The 8,790-nt window shown below is 39.5% G+C and overlaps 1 protein-coding gene and 1 long non-coding RNA gene across 6 annotated transcripts in view; one reads left to right on the top strand and one right to left on the bottom strand.

Moving 5' to 3' along the window:
• The window catches only part of LOC116701032 (astrotactin-1), a 372,813-nt gene that overhangs the window by 325,738 nt on the left and 38,285 nt on the right, over positions 1-8,790 (bottom strand). The gene's annotated exons all lie outside the window — the stretch shown is intronic.
• LOC116701034 (uncharacterized) overlaps positions 1-8,790 on the top strand; it is a 17,364-nt gene that overhangs the window by 6,247 nt on the left and 2,327 nt on the right. The window contains exon 2 of the long non-coding RNA XR_004334793.1: positions 5,989-5,995. This is a non-coding gene — a long non-coding RNA (uncharacterized LOC116701034). The remainder of the gene's footprint in view (positions 1-5,988; positions 5,996-8,790) is intronic.

The following is an 8,790-nucleotide window of genomic DNA, read 5'->3' as shown; positions in this document are numbered from 1 at the left end:
GTTAAATGGACAATAACAAAACCACAAGAGGATGCTGGTTGATGGGCTGGTGGAGACAGCTGTAGCATCAAACTGTGTTGCCATGGCGTATAAGCAGAATTACAGTGAGACGTGTCAGGTAATAATGCCCTCAAAACCTGCATGAATATGATTGGACGTTATTTAGTCAGCAGGAAGCCAAACAGCTAGTGATTTTGAAGCATGAATGAAGAAGCTGAGCAAGTGCAACTTCAGTGCTTTGCCCGAACTAACATTCCATAGTTCATAAATCAGCATGGTTAACGTTATTTAAACAGGAGCAAACATTGCACCGCTGCATTTTAATCCACATTTGGTGCCCAAGTAAGCATTTACTGCAGCAGAACAGCACATGCGGGATTGAGTCAAACTTAACTACACCGTGCGTGTTTATGGGTATGACGGACATGTCACCCAGTGCAACAATGTGGCTCACTGATGCGGCTCTCTATGCCACAGAGGAATAACATACATCAGGCTTTGGATGTGAACACAAACATGTGTAAAACAAAGCTTGCAATGAAAATTTCTGTTCAGTTTATGTGTATTATATTACAACAGACATTTTTTTTAATTTCTCAATCATTACTACTTTCTAAAAGCCTTGATCCTAAGACAACAGTTGCTGTGTTATGCTGCACATAACAAAAAACCTGTGACCAACCTTTTATTTTGGGATGTATAAATACAATCAACTTGACAGGCATTTATTTTCAACAAGTTAGATAGTGACAAAAAAAAAGAAAAATAATTGTCACACAAGGAAAAAACTGCTTCATGGCAAGCGGTAGGGCTGCACAATTAATCGAATTTTAATCGCGATCACGATTTGGACTTCCACGATCAAATTTGCGTGATCAAGCGATTATTTTTTTTAAGCGTCATTTCATAGAACGCTCCGGGTTTTTTGCAAAGCCAATCTCCCGCTCCATAAACCGTCTGCTCATGAGCCAGTCAAGTAGTTCACTGCACCCCGTGCAGCTAAGTTTCTAGATGTAGACAGTCCAGCAAGCCAGAGTAGCGTGGGGAAAACTCACAGATAGCAGTCGGTAATACGTCATCTCAAGGTTTACCAGTTTACCAGTAAACGCAACACTTTGTCCATTTGTTGTTTTTCAGACAACAGCAGTGACCAGTGCTAGTTAGCGTCTGTTAGCTGTTAGCTAGTAGCGTCTGTAGCTCTTCTAGGACGCACCGGTGCTAAGGTCCTCGCATCCGCTGCAATGCTGTTTTATGGATATGGTTTAATTTGCGTTCATGACCCTTTCGTCTGTAAGCCGTGCCTGTGTTGGATCTTTCTACGCTCTCTCGTCCTACTCTCTCTCCTCTACTCTCTCTCCTACTCTCTCTCCTCTACTCTCCTCCCGCGCTCCGCCACACAGCGGCCGCCGGTCCCCCTTCTGAATTGTCTACAGTTTTAATTTTTCATTAACACAGCTGTATATTGTTAAGTATGAGGGGGCAAACCTGTATTTGTACCAGTGTTTCCGCGGTAACTGTTATGCGGCCGCTACGGCGAAGAACACAGAAGAAGTTTGAATGCACTAACTTCAGTTGTAGAGTCACGCGTGGGAGACGGAGCTGCTGTACCGAAGCCTGGACCGGACCAGAGATGTGACCCATGGCCAAATCTCATAGTTCATAAAAATGCAGCGCAGTGAAGATACAGACTTTAATACACACGACGTGTGTATCCGCCGTTCGACCGTGCTGGACCCGTTCATAATGATCCCCGTCTCTCTGTGAGTAGCGTCCATCCCACTCCCTCTCGCAGTTAAATAGCCTATGTGACAATAAAATTAGTTTTGGTTAAAATCAACAATAATCGTGAGAATAATCGCGATTATCATTTTGGCCATAATCGTGCAGCCCTAGCAAGCGGGTTTAGAAAAGTACTCACAATACTCCCAAGATGACACCACAATCTTGGCTTGATCAGAACTGGGAGGTTGGGGAACACTTTGGCACATACATCTTCATCCGACTCTTCTGCCCTGTGTTCTACTACCACTAAAGCCATCCCTGTGCCTAATCTAATTGAAAACATTGTGCAGAATTAATCACCGGCCTCATAATAATCTGTACCATGGCTCACATTCAGTATGGACCCACCATGTCTAAACATATTAAGCAAACAACTAAATCACATGCAAAGCTCAAACCCATGACAAATTGCCAACAAGCTTGTATTTGGCGTTTGCCTTCTGTTTTACTCAATTGGCGTTTGGCTGAAGCATGGTGGTAACACAGGCTGCATGGTGGGATCCTGCTGCAGTAATACCTTGCACACACACACACCGACCACCGTGTCAGTCACACTATCAACACGCTTAGCTGTGATTAGAAAGAAACGACAAAAAAACATGCAACCTTCTCGAAGGAACCCCAAAACAAGACCTTTACCTAACTATTGTGATTTTTAAAAAGGGGCACTGTGAGGATGTCTTCATGCATTGTGCTTAAAATTTGAAGACAAAGTCATTAGAAACTGGTGGAGTGGAGATTTGAGAGACAAGCATTTACCATCCATTCAAAGACGCTATTGAGTTGCATATCATAATTGTAGGATCCATTGTTTTTTGGGCTTGACTCATATTACAGGGCACTAAGACCCTATGTTTAACTGGTATTAACATACATACGTATTTGGATGTATTTTTTGCAGAATGGAATTTGATTATGGCTTCTTGCATTTACAACCAACAGTATTATGTATTTAGTTATCAAGGTTCTGCCTGTCTTGTGATCGGATCTCAATAGGTGAGTAACAGAGGCACAACTGAGACAGATGGCAAACTCCTGAGGGACTGCGACAACATGGAATATGAGGCTCACGTGAAAGATGGAGGAAGTCAAAAGGTAGAGCCCAACCAATAAAGGACTTTTAAGGCCAATACCGTTTGTCATTTAAAAATCCGATATTTTGATATATCGGTCGGTATATATAAAAAAAAAATCTAGAAACACAAACATTAAAACCTAAACAGATTTCTCTAAAATTAGTTATTTGGAGTTATTTAGGAGTTCTCACTAAAACAATATGATAATAATTTGTTTTATCGTCACAACAGAACAGAGGAACATCGAAATATATTAAAGTTCCGATATATAAAATGTATAAAAATACAAACTAAGATATGAAACTTAAAGTCCTTTGAACAAAAAAAACATTAACAAAAAGTGCCCTCTTGGGGACAATCTATGCAACGCCAACACTAATAACCTGATTAACCATCTGTTTTTATTTTATCGTTTAAATATTCATTTATCAGAATAATTATTTGTCATTATGAATTATTCTGATTTATGAATATCTAAAAAAAAAAAACACACACACACACACTTTTTGATAGCATTTGTACTAGTTGGGCTACACGTACTGTAAACCGGTTTGTGTAGTACAAGACAACAATCTTTTCCGTAGCTAATACAGGTCACTTAAATAATTTTGTATTACTGTTCTGCTATTACAACGTTTTTTTCCTGAATAGGCTAATCATAACGGCCATTCATGAGATTTTTCTTTACACTGGAAGGGCTTGACTTTAGCTTTTTGCATGCAGCTTGAGATGGCAGAAATAGGGAGAGTTAGGTGGTCTTCCAACTTGCTAGGTGGAATTCTGGTGTAGAATGTGAATATTTACAACTACATTGACTTACATTTCTTTCCTTATATCCAGCTAAAGATCAGAAGTTAATACTCATCTTACACAGGTTTTACAAGTCTGGATCTCAGTCTCTGAAGCTTTGTTGTAGACTTTTATTTTCTTAAACTGTCTCTCAACAGTGCCCCACCTTTACGGACTCACTAACTATTAACTCTTTGGAATAAACAAAATCCTGTACACACATAGGTAAATGGATATAGGTATTTTATATTCTGGAACGTATATGTTTTGTTATAATGCAGCAGATAGAGATCTGCAGTCTGTATGCAGAGAGACATTTCACTTTTAGACATTGTTTGACAATGTTGGTTTTATTATGCAAATGCTCCCCCGTTACTGTGTACAGGTAGAGAGATTTACTTGTAACCAATGATTACCTTAATCCATCCACAAAACAAGCTGCTGATTAATTATGCAAATACTACATCTGTTTCTGCACAAATAAATCTCCGTGGAAAATGGCACTGTCGCTGCAATGTAAGATCCATCCTCAAATGTCAGCCGACACCGACACAAACTGTGTGATGCATTCAATGAGTAGGATGGTGGAGGGCCATAAACAATGAGTTGGGCCCTTCTGCACCACAGACTGTTAGCACCTATACAGGACATGTGGTCAGTCACACAGTGTCTGCAAAGAATAGGATTTAGGACTGTGTTACTGTACTGTGATATGGAAATGTTTTTTCAAACATGTATAATTTACTATGATCCAATTTTAGAACAGAAAATGTTAAATTGGTTCCCTTTTGGATGGGATTTTTCTGCACTGGTTTAGTTTGATTTAACATACATTCTGTTTAGAGATCGTACATTTCAGAAGAATCGTGTTGTTTCAGTTTTTAGACATTCCGATACATTAAACATATTATGTTACATTCCAATCCATAAAGATCATTTTTAGGTATGACGCGGTGGGCATGCTTGTAGCTGTTCCTTAAGCACTGTGAGCATGCTGCCATGCTCGCACACTACATACCTCTCTATTAGGCACAGACGGGTAGTTGGTTGTTATTTCTACATCCTTCCCTGCATGCCAAAATATTTGGCATGATCGCACAGCAAAGAACCTTTTGTCATCCAGGAATCCCTGGGGGGGGGATCTAATTTGTCACCTTTTCATCCTCAGTCAGCTTCCAATCAACAACATGCATGCTGACATATACTGTATATTTGCCTGTCTGACCCTGTGCTTTGTACATCCCTGACTTTAATAATCCTTTGAACTAAATGTCAGGTTGATCTGTGCGGGGCCCGACCCCCAATGAGGGGACAGGGTGAATGCTAATTATTATGGCCGCAAATTGACCTTCAAGTTCAGAGGTTGTAGTAATTACAAGAAAGCAAGTTGGTGTTGCATAAGCATAAATCGCCCTAAGAACCACCTTGTGATGCCAATGATCGTGATTACAATGATGCAGATGCCAATGTTGAAGAAGTTTCAGAATTTCAAAGATTAAAGTGGTATATTCACGAGAAAAAACACACACAAAAACTTTGTTGAACCCCTTATTTCAGCCCCACAACGCAATGGACAGATACGAAGACTGTTGGTTACATCTATAGAAAATTCAAATGGAATTTGTGGTCCAGCAGGACACAATAGCACAGAACATCCTAGCTAATAAGCTAAAAGTTCACAAAAATAATTAAAGCTGTAATAATAATAAATAATAAAGCTGTGGAATCCATTGGTGTTATTATATTGGCACATTTGTTTCATATTTCAAGCATGCATTTTACATTGTAATTTGTTGTATTCTTAAAATTTACTTTGTCCTATTTTTACCAATGTGAAATTAAAATGAAGAGGATTTTAGCAAAAGTCAAATAGGTAATAAAATCATTGCTCCTACATATTTTGGGACTCTTTCCGCCCCATGACTTGGATGCTGACGTATTAGGTCTGGTTGGAAGATACTGCTATAGTGAATAAACAGTTGAGGGAACAGCTCCATGCAACTTGTCCCCTGCATCATGACAGTAAATCCTCCCAGCTCCTAAACCTGTTCCCCCGTCAGCACACTGACACTCCGCTGTAGGAGAGTCATCAAAGCGGAGTGAGTTATAAAAGAGAAACTCTAGAGCACCTTCCTGCAACAGCACTGCTATAGATAGAGGTTGAATTCCCACAGGGGCCAACCAAACTAAAATGTATGCACTCAGAACAACACAACTCTCCAACAGTTAACTTAGTTTGACAAACATGTCTACTGATTGCAGTATTCTATCCCAGTCAGTGCACACTGTACTGGCTATAATCCAACATTCATTGACTCTGAATTAAATTCTTTCAGCAGAGATTTCATGTTTGATCAAATCCCATATTTGACAGTTCTACTCTAGATAAGTTTACAAAGTAACTAAGAGAACTCTTAACATAAGATAAAAGGTGGAAATAACCCCATTACTATAGATGACATAATGTTTCATGAATAGGGCTGGAAATCATTCCAAGGATGAGATTTACTCCTTTTGGAATTGAAATTGGGTATTGACGAGGCATGACGAGGCATCTTTTGTTACTCGATACTAAGGTAGCAATTCGGTCTGTGCCTAAAAAGTCACCGTGCCTAAAAAGTATTGAGTAAGAATTCAGTACCCAGCCCTATTCATGAATGATCAATATTTCTGTGGTGATTAAATGACAGGCCACTTGTGTTGTGTCAGTAAATGTGTAACTGAAATATTCATCAATACACAGGAGCAGAGATAGATTGCAAGTAAGGCAATATATACTGTAGATTTGATCTACAGATATATACGCATGACAAAGTAAAATATTGTATTTGGCATCAACCAGCGTGTTCATGTTGATACAGTGATATTGTTTTTCAGTTAAACAAATATTCACATTGATGGGGTAATTCAACATTGTTGGAACCTAACAATGTGGAACATTTAAAAAAAGAGCAAACTCTGCAAACATGTGGCTTTCCCTAACAAAGATATGGCCTAGACGCAAAAAACAAGTGCCCAAAACTCCAGACTTAGCAGGTCTCTCCTGAATGTTACTTTTAGGTTTGACTACAGATCCCTGCCTCCCATCGGATGGGGTCACCCCACCCTCGTCTTTCCACTGCAACTCAAGGTTGCTACAGCAGGTGCGCCACAGGAATGGCTCAAGAAATGGCAGCTCTGTTTTCTTTCAACCCTTTGTTGAAAAAAAAAGGACCGCCATCTAGTGGGCTCAGAAAATAGAGAAAATGGTTCATGAAACATCATTTAGCCATCACTAGTGTTTTGGATCTTGAGAAATCTCTGTGCAACCAGCCATTTCATCTAACCTGCAGAAGGGAGAAATGGACTGCAGTCTACTCCAATTTTTTTTCTGTGAGCAAAGAAACCAAACCAAGGTTTAGCAATTAATCCACTCTATTTGTTTATTCACATTAGATAAAATAAGCAATAGGTTTGAAACCTCTAACTTCTCTCAGGCGTAGGAGCTAAGCACAAACATGCTTTCAATTACTCTTAGACATGCACCTTGCTTTTCTTATAACTCAGCCAGCTAAGAGCTGCTTTTAGCAGAGGATATTTTGTGAACATTAGGGGAAAAAATGACGTGCTTACACCACATCAGTTTAGCATGTCAGTACTATTTTAAGCAAGAAAACAATTACCTCCTGTTTAGCTCTGCGGAATGGAAAGCTCGACATCTCTACAAGCTCGGCACTTAGACCACCATGAACAGGGCTTGTACGGAATTTTTTTTGCTGTGTGAACCATAGTCTGCAGGTAGCTAGTGACAGACTTTTGACTTGTTTACAATCAATTCAAACACTTCAAATCAATTCAGTGGGCTTTCAAACCTCAAATCGATTCAGTGCACTGCTGTATTGCTTTTTTGGACTGCAGTTGATCTACTGACTGAAGCACATCACTTCAACAAACCAGCAATCGTGATGAAAGATACCAAAAATCCAATGGATGGAATTTCAAACTACCATAAGTAATTAGTTAGTGGATCCATTTGATTACTCTTTCCTGTTTTTATAATCTACAATCATTTGACAGTTTTGGGGCTATGGACTATGAAGGCAACACACTGCATGATCACTTTAAGTGTTAGATCTCATTTAGACTTTGTTGTGAGGACAGTATGGTGAGAAGTTATGTGTTCTCATGAACCATACGTTCAAAAACCTACAAATAGATAAGCACTGAAATTTGTATGATTTTTTTGCTGTGCGCACCACATTGATTGCTACTGTATAAGAACGCTGCTGGCCACGTAGGGAGGTCGGGTCGGGGAGGACGTTAAGACACCACACTTTTAAGAATTCCCGAGGAAGACTTTCAGCAAAAACATTTTCCTAAACTTAACTAGTTGTTTCGATGCCTAAACTTAAATTTCATTGTCGCATAACGCTCACTTTTTCTTGCCTAAACTTAACCCTAATCTCTGCCGAATTGACCGGCAGCTTGTGATACCCTGTACCCGGCTTACAATCACCTTTTCTTGGGTAACTGAACTCCCAACTACAGCTGACCTGACGGAGCACCATGCGGAGCACAGAGATCTGTAGCCGATTTCACGTGACGAGCCAGCGGTCTCCTAGTTTTCATATGATATACGTTTTAGTGTGCATGACTTTTCGTACAATATCATACGAAATGGTTCATGCCGTTTGTTTGTCTTAAATAGAAACAGCAGTGTCAGCGAGTGGTAAGAATGGAGGAGATTGGACCTGCCTGCTGTTTTAACAACGCTTTAATTCTGTCATTCTCCTAACAAAACGTGTGTCGTGCTCTGTGTGTTTGAAGCTGCAGATATCTATAAGGTAATTTCATGCTTGCAGCACTTTGCAGTGTGAGCACACGTTCAATTATGATACATCTGCAAATGCTAATTGCAGATTAGTTGACAGTGCTAATCAGCAAGTCATTATGATAAACAAACACCAGATGAGTGAGATACTAATAAGGGGAACTTTTTGACTCTAAGAAAAAGTTTTAATGAGGCATCTCAAAAAGTGAAAATCAAATTTTGTTTAATCAGGGCAGGGTATTTTTGCTACTTTATAACCCTCAGAGCAACATATAGTTATCTAATTCTTCTGTTTCACTCCCAAGAAATTGTTCAGCACAACTACATTATATA

Source organism: Etheostoma spectabile, chromosome 13 (assembly GCF_008692095.1).
Source record: "Etheostoma spectabile isolate EspeVRDwgs_2016 chromosome 13, UIUC_Espe_1.0, whole genome shotgun sequence".
NCBI lineage: Eukaryota > Metazoa > Chordata > Actinopteri > Perciformes > Percidae > Etheostoma > Etheostoma spectabile.
This window is presented reverse-complemented; position numbering and strand designations above follow the sequence as displayed.